The sequence below is a fragment of the Culex pipiens genome, chromosome 3 (genome assembly GCF_016801865.2).
Source record: "Culex pipiens pallens isolate TS chromosome 3, TS_CPP_V2, whole genome shotgun sequence".
In the NCBI taxonomy this organism is placed as follows: Eukaryota; Metazoa; Arthropoda; class Insecta; order Diptera; family Culicidae; genus Culex; species Culex pipiens.
In genome coordinates, this window is record NC_068939.1 from 69486709 (window position 1) to 69504559 (window position 17851).

Below are 17851 nucleotides of genomic sequence, written 5' to 3' on the forward strand. Positions count from 1 at the left end.
TTTGACAACCCTATCAAAAGTTTATGCACTTCAGAGTTATTTATGCACTTTTTGGAGGCCGGATCTCAGATATTTTGATGGAAACGTTGTCCAGATCTGTAAATTCAAAAGACCTTTCTAACGCGTCCAAAACATTGAAGATCTGACAACCATATCAAAAGTTATATGTACTTAAGGCTACCAACTGTACGGATTTTTTCCTTACAGTACGGATTTTCGACCTTCTCCGCGGATTTTTAACAGACCGGAGTTTTTGTACGGAATTTTTCGCATAATACGGATTTGTACGGAATTTTAACAACTTTTTAAAAGTTTCATTGCTTTTTTGATTGGCCAAAGCTTTCTCTAATTAGATATTTTTATTTAACTGTCAGTTTGATTTTAAAGGTATAACTTGCATAATTTTCCGGGTTTTCCTCAGTTCAAACTTGATTGTCAATGATTGTTCTTTTTACATTCCTTACAAAATATATTTATTAAATGATCAAATGTTGGCTTGTGAAAACCTTGTGTTGTGCTTGTATTTATAGGACCTTTCCAATAAAAACTCTAGAAATGTTTTCGTAAAACCACTAAAAACGATATTATTCGTAAAAGCAAACTTGACATTACTTAAACTTTTAAACGTTTAACAAAATATGTTTAATTCCCAAATTCCAAACTTATCTAAATAATTCCTTGACAGTTTTTGATATACCATGGTGTCATATCGGTAAAGTATACGGATTTTGGCTAGGCAAGAGTTTGTAGCCTTATATGTACTTAAGTGTTATTTACGCACTTTTTGCATTTTGGATAGCACCCTTGAAATGTGAGGAAGGCGCCAACCATCTAAGGGTGGTATAAATAACTTTTTTGAATAGGTCCTATAAAAACAAAAAAAAAAATACTCTGGAAGCGTTCTTTTTTGTGATCATTTGCTTTTATCCCGTACAATTTTTCAAGTCAATTAGCAGTTGTAATCTGGAGAATGCTGTGTCCTATCCCTCGCCTAGACCAGACCAAAATCCATGATAAAGCTGTCAGACCAAATCTGTCAGCCCAAGACTGTCAGAAGTAAACAATCTTGGTCTTTGAAGTAGGTGCACACACATCAAGAAAAGAAAATTTGGAAAAGATTTTTTTTTAATTCAATAACTGGTTTTGGGCTCCAAAATTAAATAGCCTTATTCGTCCCCGTTCATTTCTTTTATCGCGTTTTCGGTTTACATCTGAACAATCTGGAAATTATTTATGCGGATTTGTGATTCCTCTCGTTCAATCATTCCTTTGTATTTGACGAATTTTGATTTTCAGACCGCCATCTTTGAAATATTTTTTTAATTAAAGCTAAGATATATGGAAAATGCATAACACTCAATACATTTGTTTTATCTTATTTTTGCAGGGTTTCCCCAGAACGTTATCAGTTGTGCAGTTTTATCTATAGGTCATTTGCACGTATGCTATCACATGGCCTTAAGGTAGGGGTGCCAAAAGTTTCGATTGACGAATTTAGGTGAAATCAAATTATTTGATAAATTATTGATTGTTTATAAAATTGTCATTAGTTGGTTATAATAATAAATCGGAAAAAAGCAAAAATTAAATTGTTGTATTATTTGGCTTTGATGCTGATCAAAAGAATTATGCTGGCCAGCTAAAGGTTCAAATCACTTATAGAATCCTTATAAAATCGTTTAAATTTGGCTCACTGGTCCTGCCATGTTTTAGCAACCCCTCTCTTAGGTTATCTTTGGATACATTATCATCTAGCGCTTGACTAATCAGGAAATTTCCAGCAACGGTAGCCCAAGCAACAAAAGCTGGATTTTGTTTTATTTCGCAATGGAATTTGTCATGATAAAGATAGACAAAAATCCCTAATCCTTAATTCCAAACGTGACCATGACTTAGTGAACGTCGTAACTTAGCTTATACAAAGAGTGCCCATGTAGGGTAGTCATCAATGAGACACGGGGAACAATGATAAAATGGCTCGAACAAGTCGTAGTTTCAACCAATCAGGCTCATATTTGGGGGAAAGGTGTGTCTACTGGATACACGTCTGCCATAATAGTGGCTTTGGTTATGGACGCTCCCTTGAAAAGTAATTCATAAATGTTTGATTATGGGGTGTAAAAGTAAATTATGGACAAAAAATACTTTTTCGCTCGTAGGCTGCCATTTACACCAAAACTAATATTTCTTCAAATTTCTTTCGACGTTCCATAGGAATTGAGTTGGTCCTTTCATTAGATTTGGCCAAAATTTACAATATACCCAGAATCCAGGGCTGTCTCATTGTTCCCCACTCATTTCAGCCCATGGGTAACAATGAGACACTTTGATTTTTCTTCAATAAACTTTTCAAAATTGATGGAAATCTTTCAAAACATGCATATTTATATAGTTTAAACTTCATTTAACCAAAAATACTAAGTTATTTGGTATTAATATATGGATTTTACAAAATTTCAATACTTTTTAGTGTAACTTTTGTTATTAAAAGTTTCATGTTGGCAAAATTGCTCTAAAATGTTCAAGGCAAGTCACCTGCAATGGAACAATACAAAAAAATGATGTTTTGCTAGAAAAATGTTGATTTTCGTAAAGTGTCTCATTGTTCCCCAGCTGTCTCATTGTTCCTTCCAAGTGCGTCTACAATGAGACAGTTGAATAACTGTGGCTGTAGATGTCGGATTGATCTCATATTTTGGTCAATGTTAGAACACATTAAAAGAAAGATAATGCAACAAAAAGCTCATTCAAATATGCTGATAAAAAAAATAGAAAAATCGTTGAAAGTTGAAAACCAAAAGTGTCTCATTGATGACTACCCTACCCTACTGTATATTTTTTACTAGTTTATTTACACGTTTGAAATTTAAATTTAGAGAGAATAATTCGATTTTGTTTCAATATTTAATAATAAGGAAAAAAAGCAATGCTTTGTTTAGCATTTCCTCAAGTATTGCACTTTTGCAGCAATTTTGCGATGACCTCGTATTTATTCATACAAACCATTGAACTTGACTGTTGAGACAAACAATTGCATTGACAAATTGACTGACCGTTGACTCTTTAAACACAAGTTCCAACATGCACAAGTACACACATCAGGCATCATTTTGTTTTGCTATCGCAATGAAATATCAGGTTCATCATTCATCAGTCCTATAGCTGCTTCCAGCAAAGTATTTACACGCATTTCACACCTCTTTCTTGATTGATCCGAGTCGTAAACAGAGGTTGGTTGATTTTGTTGACTATTTTTAAAATTTTCATTTTATGTTTCATTTTGAAGGAAATTTTAAAATGGAAAAAATATACCAATTTTTCTATTAATCATTATTTTTAAGCAGTTTCGAAAAGTAAACCACCCATGTATGTGTAGCATTGTTGGATGTGTATTTATTTTATTTTCTGCAAGTTTCATGCACTTTGCTTGTCGAAGCGATTAAACTGAGTCAAGGTAGCTGGTGTGTGTGTCTGTGTGCCATAGCTGTTCCATGAGCTGGCACCCACCGCGGCCTTTACGCACCTTTTAACACCAAACAAGTCGGAGTCGTCACAAGAGACTCTTCTTTGCTTTTTGGTTGGCCTTTTATATTTTGCGAAGTTGTTTGTTTAATTTTTCAGTTTATTTATGATTTTGTTGATTGAATTTTCCGCACTAAATAAAAACTATTTCTTAGGATCACAATAAGAAGCGAAATTGAATAAAATCAAATCAATAACAGTTTTGCAAAGCTACGAAATATTTACTTACATATCTTCTTTGTCTCAACAATTAGATTGTGCGTGCGGTGACCTTCCCACGTCGAGAGCTGATATGTGAAAATCCAGTTCCTTTTAAGTTGAGTCATTTTGGAGGTTACAACGGAACCGTTGCGTGTGGTGTGATTTGGCACTTTTTGAACCGATCAATGACCGATCTGGTCAACCATGGTTGGGGATTATGTTCTATAAAAAAAAATGCTTTCCGTTATAGTTGAATGACTCGTTCAATAGATGCTGTATTTCAGATTAGATACCAGATTACTCTAAAATGGTTATTCAGTCGAAAAAACGGTAAGGGTAACTTAGTAAAAATAATTTTCATGTTTTCAGTCTTTTTGATAATCATATTTCAAACTAGAGATGGGCTTTTTTGAGCGAACCGTTCTTATGAACCGGCTCAAGCTAAAGAACGAATGAGCGACCGCTCAAAAAAAATGAGCGGCGGTTCATTTTGTGAACCGGTTCTTTTCAAAGAACCGTCCAATCAAAGAGCGAGCCAAAGAACGAACCGAACGAGAGCGAATGAGCGAGAGCGAATGAGCGAGAGCGAATGAACGGAAAGAACGAACGGAGCGCTTGATAAGCGTCGCTCGCGCCGTCGTCGACGTCGTCGAACGGCGTCGTTTTCGCTCACTCTTTCGTTATTTCGCTCTCGCTCATTCGCTCTCGCTCATTCGCTCTCGTTCGGTTCGTTCTTCCACGCGCTGGTGGTGACGGTGCTGTTGAGAAAAGAGGGGGAAACTAGGTTCTCACCGGTCGCCTCATGTTCCAACATTATGGCGCACTTTATGCTTGTTGCTAGCCTGTGTCGGGGCGCCTGTGATTTTGAATCAGCTGACTGCCGCCAGATGTTGCATGATCTCATTATGTTAATATCGATAGATTTCTCAAATGTTATGTACATGAAGTTGTTACACGCATTCGAACATAATTAGTATGCTAGTTTAAGGTTTTGATCCATGTATTGGACCGTTTATTATTTAAAATGTAATTTACCACAGCACATCACACAAACTTGGTACTCTTTTGTGGTAATTGTTCAATAGATTTATTAAGGCATTTTTTCAGATCTTTTTTGACGCTTGTTTTGATCATTCATTTGCTGTCATGAATAAAGGTTGTTCTTATTAAACAAAAAACTGCATTTCAAGACTAATTTATTAAGTGCAGCAAAACTCTTCCTCAAATATGCATGTTACTGAACACCAAATTAAATCTTTTGTTTCACAAAATAATGGGAAGATAATTATCAAAACGATAATTCAGCTAACTTTTCATAACATTTTACTTTTTACGATTGAAAGCAATAATTTGGTTGAAAATATTCACTTCTGAAAAAAAAATTCAGGTTTGTTTATTTCTCTATGAAAAAAGTTTTCGATATGTGTGGATTTCAGAGATCAATGTTTTTCGCCTTTTTCATATAAAACGTTTATATTTGAAATGCTTTCCAAAAAAGGATAAAGCAAATCGACGGTTTTCTATGTTTTATGGACGATCTCCAATCTGTTCAGAATAAGTGCGTTGAAAACATATATTTTTGAATTATCAATCAACAAAAATCATACGAAGTGTGACACTCATGGACACTCCATTGGTCGTTTGAAAAAAAAAAAATCTAAATATCATGGGCAGATGTTTCAGTTCATTCCAGTCTATTTTCTGACTTTGAGCGAAATGAGCGGATGAGCCGTTCAAAAGAGCCGCTCATTTAAATGAGCGAACGAAAATGAGCGGCTCACAGAAATGAGCGGTTTTGCCCACCACTATTTCAAACTAAAAATTGTGGTTCAGTGAAAATCTTTACCAAAGTTTTCGTCATTTTATACCCATATCGCAACAATTTATTGAAATTTGAGTATTTAAAAAATCGCTGTTTTGTAGAGGTGGGCAAAAATAAACAATCCGCTCAAACAGCCGGATCACTTAAAATGAGCGAACGAACCATGGTTCACAAAAAAAAATGCGGTTCTTTTATAACTCCGATCTTTCGAGAGAAACGTTCCTAGACGGAATTATTTTTAAACTATTGTCTTTTTTATGTCTTTTTTAATGTTGTTTTTTTTAAAGTATAATTCTTTAATATCCAACAAGTTAGGCCGATGCAAATATTTAAAAAAGTTTTTGTCCCTCGGCCCTGGCCGAGGTCAAGGGGGGGGGGGCAAAAAAATAAAAAAATATAAAAATTTAAATAGCAAGCCATAATCTTCACATTTAAATGAAAAAAGAGTTTTAAAATGCATTTTACACTAGTTCAGTTGTTTTGCAATCATTAGTTTTCAAAAAATCTAAGATCTGACAAAAACAAAAATTGTATCGAAAAAAAAGATTTTGCATCGAAAATTTTCAAAAAATCTTAAGATTTTTTAATAAACCCAAACATGCTAAAAATAATTTTAAACGCAGAAGAATGTATTTTAATTTGATTTCAGCTGGTTGCACTTGAATTTTCATTGAAATTTTGAAGTTTATTGTAACAATATTTTTTTTTGCCCCCTGATTTTTCGGACCAATTTTGAAGGGGGGGTGACAAAAACTTTTAAAAATATTTGTACCAGCCTTATAGTATTCAATTGGTTTTTGAGAGCTGAAAATGTAATTTCAAATATTTCAATGCTTATAAATTATTTTGTGAAAATTTCCTCAAAGACAGGTAAGAGTGGGACTATTTTCTAACATTTTGAAAATTGAATCGGCATATTTCGTTGCGGTTCTGCTGCAACTTTCGCATAATTATTTATTGAAATACTTTTAAAAACATTTATGCCAATGCACAGTGGCCCAGATCGCAAAATTAAATGGAAAATGGATTTTCCGTAAATGAAGTTTTGGAGCTTTGGTGTCTTCAGAAGAGTTGTTGCATATAGAAAGGGGCAATTTTTGGTTTGGTTGGAAACTAGGGTGGATTACTATTAGGGTGATTTTGGAAATCTAACTTTTCAGGAGTATTTTTGGGATTTTTTTTGTTTTCTAGAAAGTTGCTGGGCTTGCCAATCCAAGCAACTTTGTCAAAGACACCTAAATTTTATCTCGTAATCTATGCCTTCTACGACCAAATTTATAGAAAGCATCTGAGCAAACCTTCAAAAATCAGTTTTTTGAACGTGGCAATTCAGGGTTAAGTTTTTGAGAAAAGTGGTAACGAATTTCGAAAATTGTCCAAATTTATGTTTTTCCATGTAATTTTACCCGCTGAATCTGAATCTGCCCTCAGAATTGACCCAAAGTGTCGAAAAATCGATTTTTGGTCATATTTTATATGGAAACCCAAAATATGACCAAAAATCGATTTTCGACACTTTCTGATGGCAGATTCAGATTCCGCGGGCAAAATTACATGGAAAAACATATATTTGGACAATTTTCGAAATTCGTTAGGGTGTTCCCATAAGGTTTTCCCTTGAAAATTAGACTTTTTCAAATGAAGATATCTCGAGTTTAAAGAAAAACACCCCTGAGATTTTTTCAGCATTTGTAGTGCTGGATCTCTTCTTTCAAATGCAACCTGGCGCTTAAAATTCGGCTTTGGTATTTGGTTTTAAATTTGCATCTTTTTTAACCTTAAAATCGCTTTAACTTTATACCCTTAAGTCCAAATTGACTTGACAGATAATAAAAATGTTTGTTTTTCATAGCTCTAAAAGTGCCCCGAATACCACTTTACTCTAAAACTTAACCCTGAATTGCCACGTTCAAAAATCTGATTTTTGAAGGTTTGCTCAGATGCTTTCTATAAATTTTGTCGTAGAAGGCGTAGATTACGAGATAAAATTTTGGTGTCTTCGACAAAGTTGCTTGGATTGGCAAAGTCAACATTTTTCTAGAAGACAAAAAAATCCCAAAAATACTCCTGTAAAGGTAGATTTCCAAAATCACCCTAATAGTGAACCACCCTAATTTCCAACCAAACCAAAAATTGTCCCTTTCCATATGCAACAATTCTTCTGAAGACACCAAAGCTCCAAAACATCATCATTTTACAGAAAATCCATTTTCCACTTAATTTTGCGATCTGGACCACTGTGCAATGTTTGAATTCCACTGAAAAAGTTTTCAAACCCATGTTTCCAAGTCTTTATTGAAATTAATCTAAAAGTAAAGCAAAAACTAACTAAAATAAGCTTTTCATTGCACAACTGACCGTAAAGGAGGCATTAGACTTGGCAAACAAACAAACTCACACTTTTTTTGTGTTTGATCGTTTGCCAAACTTGCAAACTTGTTTGCGGCAAACTCGCAAACAAATGCAGGAAAAAAACAAAGCAGACAAACTGCCAAACTGTCGAAAAGTTTGATTGTTTGTTTGTCATATTCTAATACCTGCTTGAAGATACATTAAACTATTACCCGAATTACAAATTTGAGATTTTTAACTGAGCAACTTCACCAAAAAACTATTAAATGGTCCATGAGATTTTGCAAAAAAAAAACTCTTACTCGATTCAATAGACTTTATCGATTAAAGCAGAATGCAGAAAAGAGTTCGCAGAATACTTTCTTGAAATCTTGACTTAGAGACTTAAAAATTCAATGAAATCATAAAAACAACACTCATTTTTTTTTTAAATAGACATTTCATCAAAATTTTGAAAATGATCGAAAGAGTTTTGTTAAAAATTGTGTATTTTACAATAAAAATATAAATGCGACTGTCTTTCAAATTGATTCCTTAGACAAAAACCAACTTTGGAACTTACCCAAATCTGGAGTTTTTTTTGTATATAAAAGGTCCAATAACCTAAATTTTAATTATTTGCTTATTGAATGTTTTACCTACCGCCCTTCAGGGGTATTCAAAAACACCCAAAATGCAAAGAAATAAACATTTTGTTTGTTGAACTTTAAAAAAAATCTCTGGAAATGTTTGTTTGAATTGATGAAAATGCTTTTGAAGTTTTATTTGAAAAAAATTGGAAGAAATTCAAACGAAGCTTAAAATTGTACATTATTTTTTTAATTTCCAATTAGCACAAATTCTGTTAGCTGACTTCAGTCACGTTAAACCGATTGTTAGGTGTCCCTGACCATGCACTGCCCACGCGCCCCCTTTAGCCAAAACAACAGTCTTTCTTCCTCCGATAAACTGCAATCAGCTCAGCTGTTCGACCTGGACAATCCTTTATTTGCCTTTGGAATCAGCCAGCTTAGCGACTGGATCCACTCTCCAAGTTGACTTGGCACATTTTACCCCTTTTTCTCTCTGTTAGCAACGAACCAATCCCGAATGACACTTGGCAGCAAGCTTGAAGAAATTCTGATTTTTTTTTGCATAAAGACTTTGTGATAACATTCTGAAATGGTGTATCTTCTCAAAAATGGGAATATTTAAAAATTGCAAAAATATATACCAAATATCTCGAATATTTAAAATTACACATTAAAGTTCCGTTCTTCGAAAATGTGTTCTCAGAAAGTGTTTATCGATTTCAATCGGACGAAATTTACAACTGATTAACCTTAAAGCAATCAAAATAAAGTCAAACCTCACAGCCAGGTTGGCAACAGAATTTCCGTGTTGCCTCGAATACTTTTCCTTTTTTGTTTTGCAATCGTAAATAAAACCTTGCTAATTAAGTAATCAACCCGGGCTCGGGCTTTGTTTGGCCGGGCAGCTCAGACTGACCGGGGATTTGTGGGCGTTGATAAGACTTGTGGCTTGGGGCTCATCGAAGTCTCATGGACGAGGCGTGTGCTCCGATATCAGCGTTGAGGGGAGATTCCCGGTGAAGTGCATTTCCATTGTTTGTTTACCTGTGCCGGTGCTAATGCTTATCAATGCACTTTTTGAACAAGAGTTAATCAGTATTCGATTTGGATATCGATTTTCGGCTTAAGTGATGCAATTTGGACATGGTTTTCGTAAATTTGTTATTACATACAACGATTAAGCAACTCTCCCTCTGAAATCGTCTCTCGGTTCTGGTTGTGGTGAACATGGGAGGGGGCAGCCTACAAGTCATAAATATAAAACATTAAGTTATAGTGGATTGCAAATAGTTTACAAACAAAAGTACCTGTATTTTGACAGAAAATATTTTTTTTTTCGAATTATTTTCTTACCCCTGATTTTAAAAATTAAATAATGTAAAATTTGAATTGGCCTTTCTGAAACTTAAATTCCGATAATCGTACTTTAAAAATGTGAGTTTTAAAATATGTTCAGTCAATTTCCTGGGAATCGAGAGTTGAATTTTGCCATTTCCCGGAAGTTCCCGGAACGAGGGAATTTTAGTTTTTAGAAAGAACATTGATTTGATGAAAAAAAGTTTAAAGAATTCAAACAAACTTTTAACATTTCCATAAATTTATAATCAATATGTCACAGTTGCTTAACACAGTAAAAGATTTTTTTTCAAAATATCAATTACGTTGGAAAATACTTTCAACTTTTTTAAAATAGCTTTCCAAATCTGCTAGTACAAGTTTAATTCAAGGGTTTGTTGATTTGTACTGAATTTTAGTTTCAATTCTGAATTCTCACTGAATGATTGTTCCAAAGTTTATTGAATATGTCTTTGGCTTAGTTAGTCGAAGCAGACATCAACTTGTTTTCTTGTTTTCCAACATTCCAATGATATTGCTTTATGACAAATAAGGATCCTAAGCAAGCTGCAGTTTTTTAACTTACATTTTTCATTGAGATTTTCTTTAAATGTCCAATCACAATCCAAACATCAAATTTTTTGACTAATTTGATTCGAATTTGAATATTTCCTTTCTTTTGTATTTTGATTTGGATGAAACTTGGTCCATTCCTCACGAAAACAGCATGAAAAAAAAACAAATGTGCTCGGATCGGGCTAAATTTTTTTTGGGAGTTCCCTGACCGAAATAATTAGACCCGTATTTTTTTGTTTGGCTAATAGAGTGAACTACACCTTGTTAGGGTGGTCTAAAAAATGGTAATTTTCGTCGATATTTGCAAAAACCATTTTTTTTTAAACTCCTCGCCATTTTAACCGATTTCAATTGTCTTGTACGCAAAAGAAAGGTGATAAGTTGGCCATTCAATGAAAAATAGCAAGAAGTTTCAAAAATCTAGCCTAACATATGAAGCGATGGAATAATCATCATCAAAAGAAAATCATTGAATGCTCATCAAGAAAAAAAAATCCCAAGGGAACATGGCTCTCCTCACTCGCGCATGAAAGATCGGTAAAAGAATCTAAAAAAAATCATCATCTTGATTATTCGACGGAACCACTTTTTCACTACTACTTTTGACAGTATAACGTCACACGTCGATGGACAATGTGTGTAAACAAACTGAAATAAATATTTTTGAGTGGTGCTGACAAGGAAATTCACAAAAAATCATCAGCAGATTGATTTTTTTGGAGAATTTCGGGAGCGATTTTCTTTTGCGTGATTTGCCTCCTCTCTCTTTCGCGGGTGAAGAAGGTAATAATGAAGTAAGGATATGAAACTTTAAAATGTTGTTTTGACGGTGTCTGGACCAAAGAGCCTATGTCTGGAAATATTTTTAATCGGATTCCCCGGATGTTGTTACGTAACATACAAAAAATGGGAGGAGTTCATTAACAGGATTCCAAGATATGATTTTTTGAAAATAAAATCCGTGTTTTTCGTCGCGCCGCGCGCCAAAACCGGAAAATGATGAAATCGGCAAAAAATCAACTTTTTCCACAATGACATTTAAAAAAATCAATTATTTATTTTTCCGCAGGCTGCCTAAAATTTAAAATTTTCTACCGATAAACAAAATGCTCATGATCACATCACTGCTACTCGTGAATCCTGACCTCATACCCATCTACTAACCCCCTCAAAACTCATGTGATACTTTGTCGGAGATGCAGTCGATTTGGCGGTCTTTCAAGGGCGGTCACTCAAGTATCGGACTAACATTCCCATCCACTTCCCCGTGACTCTACCACTGGTCGTGGCCGGCGCCGGTATTGATCAGCATGATAGGGGCCTTTGAGAAGTTGTGAAGCGAGGAAAGATAGCATCCACTCATCTTCCACGGCTCGTGGATGTAACTTCTGGAGGTCCTGGTCAATAACGGAGTAGCAAGTACGGGTGGGCTCCTATGCTATGCTGAACTATTTATAATATTACTTTTTGTCACTAAAACTTGATTTGCACAAAAAACTCTAATTTTATTTATTTTTTTATCTTATGATATGTTGTAGGGGACATTAAATGCCAACTTTTGAGAAATTTCCAGCACTGGCAAAAAATCTTTGACCGAATAATGAATTTTTGAATTAATACTGATCTTTACAAAACATTGAAATATCGGCCGCACAAATTTTTCAACTAAATTTTTCGATGTAAAATCAAATCTGCAATCAAAAAGTACTTTAGTGAAATTTTGATAAAGTGCACCATTTTCATGTTATACTCATTTTCAGCTTACTTTTTTAAAAAAAAGTCGCAATCATACATTTTTTAAAATTAGTTCCCTTGTTTGTCCACCTTTGAAAAAATGTTTTTTAAGACCTGAGAAAATTCTCTATATATTGCTTTTTTGAACTTTGTTGAAACGAACCTTAGTTGCTGGGATATTGCCATGCAGAGATTTTAAAACAAGATAATTGATGTTTTCTAAGTCTCAAATCGGACCATTAGTTGCTGAGATATCGACATTAGAAATTTGTGGATTGTTTGGATGAGACTTAGAAAACATCAATTTTATCTATCTATATATATAAAAAATTTCGACGGTTTTGTTCGAACGCGAATCAGTTCAATACGGAGCGTCGGATCGAGGTGCTCTTTGTTGCGTTGGGTTCGTATAAGCCCAAGGAAGGTTCTTACGCCAAAAAGTGGCAAGTTTGGCCACTTTGGAACCGATTCCGGAAAATCTGCAGATTGTATGGAAAAAGTTGCGTAAAATCAAATTTTGATCATAGGAGGCTGAACAAGGAAAAAGCTAAAAACGTCAACAAACGAAAAAAGGAAAAGACGAAGTTTTTCGGGTAAGGCTTGTTATTTATATATATTTGCATGGCAATATCTCAGCCACTCAGGGTCGAAGACACCATATTTAAGGATTTTTTTTGCAAAAAAAAAATTATCTGTAGGACCAAAAGACCAAATTTCCAGTTTTTGCTTTTTGAGTGTTTTTGAAACCGCTTTGAGTCGAGGGTATTAAAAAACAACCAAAAAGCAAAAATTGAAAATTTGGTTTATTGGACCAATTTAAAAAAAAATCTTAGCTTTCGAAAATGACCAGTTTAGTGCTGCCGGGAAAGAACATCGAGGAAGGGATACTTCGAGCCACCGAGGATATCGAGAAAGGAAAAAAAACGTCGGAGTGTACCGATTGAAGGGACTGAAGAAACAATCGGCAGTTGGAGAAACATATAAATATTCTTGGGAATCAATCTTTTGTTAAAAAAAAGTGGATAAAATACAAATAAAATCTTATTTCTTAATAGTGAAGAATATTACTCTTTAGGTAATCGATGACCATTACACAGTTTTTGTTATCTTTCGTAATGTTGGACGTTTTGATCGTTCAATCCACATGAATGATTCAATTAAGTTTGTCCAATCAATAATGGCGGATGACTCCACTCGACTGATAAAATATCGTATTTGCAAACCATTTCGCACTCACTGTTTGCCGGTAGCTCAAGTGGAATCGTCTGCTCGTGCCGCCATCGGCAAAGATAAATAAGAGATCATATGTTCCCCAATGACTCAGAATTTCTTTCAGAATTGAAACAAAAACCTCATCGCTTTTTATAATAATAATGCCTCAGTACGGTTTTTTTATTAGCTGATCAATATCAATAGCGATATAGATTTAGTACAAATGTTGCTCCTCTCCTCTGCTCGTCGGCCTGTTTTCAGATTGAGTTTCTTTTTTGCTTAATTTCTGTTTTTGCAAGGTTTCCTGTCTCCGTTCACAACTTTTAATCTGCTTCCAGCAAGTCATCAAGTTATTTTCTACACTTTTAAACGTTCCTGAATGGGTGCCAAATTGCCCCCTCCTCCCGCTTCAATGACTTGATTTAATTCTGTTTTTTTGTAGTTGCTGTAGCTGTTGTTGACTTCTTTTCACCACGTTTTTTGAATAGACCTCAAATGGGTTGACTGGTTTTTTTTTGCTGCCCGGATGCTAATTAATTTGCAATTGTAACGCGCGTTCACACCCTGCCCTCGCTGGTATTCATAAGGATTCGTCAAGGATAGTGTGGTCAGTTTGCGTACGTCAATCCCCCATCCCGGTGTAACTTTTCTATTGACGCAAGTTGGAGGGCCAGCCAGGGTTGAGATTGTTTGCCCCCATTTTTTTCCTGTCTTTAAGTTTTTTTGTCTTCTGTTGTTGCTTATTTGTCTGTTTCTAGATTGCGTAGTTTGTGAGAAAATTGAGTTTTTTTTTTCTGTGTTTGCATATCACTTACCATTGTTTTGAGGAGATTCTTCACTTTACTAATGCTATCGTAGTGTAATTTGCGTATTTATTTAGTGTTGGTTTTTTTTTAACTTCATGTTGAGTGATTTTTTATTTCTGGTAGAGGAATTTGCTTTCTGATTAATAGTAAGGCGGTACGAGAAGACACTTCTTAGTGCATGCGGGTGTAACTGTTTTAAGCTCGCTGATTTTGGTCGCTGGTTTTGTGTGGTGGGAGAAAGCTTTGGTTTGGGGAATTGTTGGATTGAAACAGAACTATGCATTGTTATTTTCGTAACATATAAATTTAAAAAAAAAAAACTGTTCAACACTATTCAAATAGAAATATGATTAAATACAAGAATTAAAAACAAATGAGTATTGGTATGAAAATTTAAGTGATTTGAAGCATTGATTCTGATGTAATTTTTCAAAAGGACGTAACTCTGCTTGGAAACACCAAAGGTTACGTCCTATTGTGAATATACGTTATAATTATTCTTCTTATTTTTTAATGTCTAAAGATCTCGAAAATGAAATCGAGGAATATGCCAAAAAAATAATATCAATAAATCACCCTTTTGTCAATAAAAGCTGGAAATATGAAGACCTGTGCAAAAACTTTAAATAAACAACAACTCACAAGAAATTGGAAAACAAAACTGCTCCATTGATATTTGATTTTTCAATCCATTGTTGTTCCTAATTTGATGCTGTACTTAAAACATCATTGTTTTATAGTTCAACAAAAAAAAAAAAGATTATTATTTTTAATTGTTTACACTTTGTTATTGGTTCAATTACATTGTTTTGCTTTAATTACTTGGAAAATAACATACAATTTCCAATATGACTTCTGATTGCTGAGCCTGCAATACAATAAATTAAGTGAGAAAAATAGTTTTTTCGGAGTAAAGTTTAGGCAATTTTGTTTGTATACAGAATATTAAAAAAATAGGTTATTTGACATGATTGAGATATTTATCTTTTCAAATTTAGAAAAAAGCATGATATTTTTTTAAAGAAATAAAATATGATGTGACAAGGCAGCTTTATTCTACAGTCATGCCTCGGTTTTGCACGCCTCGGTTTTGCACTGCCCCGGTTTTGCACCGTTCAGCTGCCTCGGTTAAACACGGCCCAGTGCTTAACTGAAGCACAGAGCTTATGGGTTTTTGGCTATATGGGAGACATTGGCTTTAATCGTACGAAAAATCATGCAAACATCAAAAAATTGTAGCGTTTTGAAATCGGGATGGTGTCAGTTATCCATTAAAATTATTATTTCATGAAAATTTTCACAAAAATACGTATTTTTCCTGTATTTTGAAAATCCTGTATTTTGAAAATCACAAAACTACGTATTTTCGAGTAAAAAAATACTCAAAATTTCCGTTTTTACAATGTGGGTACAAACGATCGGGATTTTTTTTATACATTTCGAATGTAATAACAACATTTTTAGAAAATATTCAAAATTTTCACAAAACTACGTATTTTTGTAATTTTTTTCAAAATTTCAGTTTTTTTCAGTTATGGGTATCAAATAATCAAATCATTTTTTTTTTCAAAAATATGTAGTTTTGTGAAAATTTTGAGTATTTTCATTTTTTTAAATAACTTTTGAAATGTATGAAAAAATCCCGATCGTTTGATACCCACATTGTAAAAACGGAAATTTTGAGTATTTTTTTTATTCGAAAATACGTAGTTTTGTGAAAATTTGAGTTTTTTCAAAAAATATTGTTATTAAATTCGAAATATATGAAAAAATCCCAATCGTTCGACACCCACATCGTAAAAACGGAAACTTTGAGTATTTTTTTTAGGAAATACGTAGTTTTGTGAAAATTTGGAGTATTTTCAAAAAAATTGTAATAACATTCGAAATGTATGAAAAATCCCGATCGTTTGATACCAAGATTGTAAAAACGGAAATTTTGAATATTTTTTTCGGAAATGCGTTGTTTTGTAAAAAATTGGAGTATTTAAAAAAAATATTGTTATTACATTCGAAATGTATGAAAAAATCCCGATCGTTCGATACCCACATTGTAAAAACGGAAATTTTGAGTATTTTATTCGAAAATACGTAGTTTTGTGAAACTTTTCAGTATTTTCTAAAAATGTTGTTATTTCATTCGAAATGTATGAAAAAATCCCGATCGTTTGATACCCATATTGTAAAAATTAAAATTTGGAGTTTTTTTTTCAAAAAGACGTAGTTTTGTGAAAATTTTGAGTATTTTCTAAAAATGTTGTTATTACATCCAAAATGTATGAAAAAAAACCTGATCATTTGATACCCATATTGCAATAACAATATATTTTTGGTTTCTTTAGAAAAAAAAATGCATTTTCGAAATACAGGAAAAATACGTATTTTTGTGAAAATTTTCATGAAATAATAATTTTGATGGATAGCTGACATCATCCCGATTTCAAAACACTATATTGTTGATATTTGCATGATTTTTCGTACGATTAAAGCCAATGTCTCCCATATTGCCAAAATCCCATAAGCTCTGTGCCTCGGTTATGCACGCCTCGGTTTTGCATCCCCATATGCGGTGCTAAACCGAGGCATGACTGTATTGATAATCGTGATAAATACTATACAGATAATAAATAAATTAAAGAAATGTTTGTGGAATATATCTGTTTTTTTTCAGAAGCATTTGACATTAGTAAGATTTTGTTTTTTTGCTGTCTGTATGCAGTATTTATTTAAATTAATATATTCTAAAGCATTTTAATAAATGTTACATTTAACTGATATATTCCTAAGAGTTCCTTTCTCTTAACCCTGCCTCTAAGCCAATGATGCCAGATGCACATGTTTTGTAAAAAAATCCACCAGAACGGAAAAAGTAAAGAGTTGTAATGCATCCACAGTAGAAAGCCGAGAGAATAGAGGAGAAAAGCAACTCGCGACAAATTTTGAGGCTAGGAATTTTGACAGGCATGATTTTCATAAAGTATTCGCCTCCCTTTCTCTCCCACATAATACTGGGGACAAAATAGCTGTCAAACAAGGCCAAACTGTAAAAGTCACTAACAAAATGAACTTTGAGTGATTTGAATTTATTTCTGAGAAAATCGTGACGTCAGAAATCAACTCAAATCACTCAAAGTTCATTTTGTGAGTGACTTTAACAATTTGGCCTAGTTTGACATCTACATTGTCCGCAGAAGGTGAATACTTTATGAAAATCATACCTGTCAAAATTTCTAGCTTCAAAATGTTGTCGCGAGTTGCTTTTCTCCTCTTATAGCTCTACCAAAATTAAATGGAAGAATAAACCTCTCGCGGGTGAACCAACACTAAGTTGTGTTCATTTGTTCATTGAAACAGTTCATCCTATTGAGTGGTTTATATTGCCAAATGACCATCTCATAGTCATCTAATGGTGGCCGCTACGGCAAAGGCGCGGTTCGATATGTCAAAGGTCTTGGGTTCGAGTCTCGATATTAGCACATTTTTTTTTGGTTGATGAACTGTTTTGAAAATGAACCCATGAGAATAACGCTCTCGCCAATCTCGGGATTTATCCTCTGTGTCCGTTCACAGTACCTTTATACTACCAGATCGTGTTCTTTATTCTCTCGAACAGCGCTGTCCAATTGTGGGTGGGGCAAAGATATTTTACAACTACAAAAAGTTCATTACAGATTAATTTTTCTGTTTCGAATTTGTGCTCAAAGAGATTATCATCACCA